The following is a 702-nucleotide window of genomic DNA, read 5'->3' as shown; positions in this document are numbered from 1 at the left end:
AAAACTTAGCTTGCAAATTTTTGTTTGGAAATACTTTCGTACCATGTGCACTACCTGTATGAAGCTGTCACTGTTAGTTATAATAGCACTTACGAACTGACACAACCCTTAAAGTCCAGTAAAGATTGAACATTTACTTAAAGTCTAAATTATTAATTTAAGATATAGAATGGAGTAGAATAGGTATGAGTAGAATATAAATAATCTTTATTGTCCCAGAGTGACAATATTTCTGTGCAACACCAGATAAGTGACAAGTAATCAAAACAAGCAAACTCACACACAGATAGAATATAAATAAAACAGAATAAAGAATAAAATAATTTCTTAAATGTGTAGATAGGCAGCTACCACCATGTTTAGTGGTTTGCAAGAAACCCCCCATGCACTTTCCACATAAAATGTGAAATTCAAGAGGCCTTTTTATTAGTTCAGAAATCTTTCAAGTAAATGGACATTTGTATATTGCATTGTCTCGTAGAGCTGCTCGCATCTCTGCTGCTGTTTGAAGCTGGTCTTCCTCTCCATTTTAATAATTTCTCATTTCTCACATTTCTTAATATTGGAAATATTTTTCTTTGTCTTTAAACTGCAAGTGATTTCTCAATTGTAATTCTCAACTCAATTGTAGTTAAGTTATTTTAAGTACAAACAGATATTTAATAACCTTCAAACATTCTTTTTTTCACACACACACACACA

The sequence above is a fragment of the Poecilia reticulata genome, linkage group LG9, assembly GCF_000633615.1.
Source record: "Poecilia reticulata strain Guanapo linkage group LG9, Guppy_female_1.0+MT, whole genome shotgun sequence".
Lineage (NCBI taxonomy): Eukaryota > Metazoa > Chordata > Actinopteri > Cyprinodontiformes > Poeciliidae > Poecilia > Poecilia reticulata.
This window is presented reverse-complemented; position numbering follows the sequence as displayed.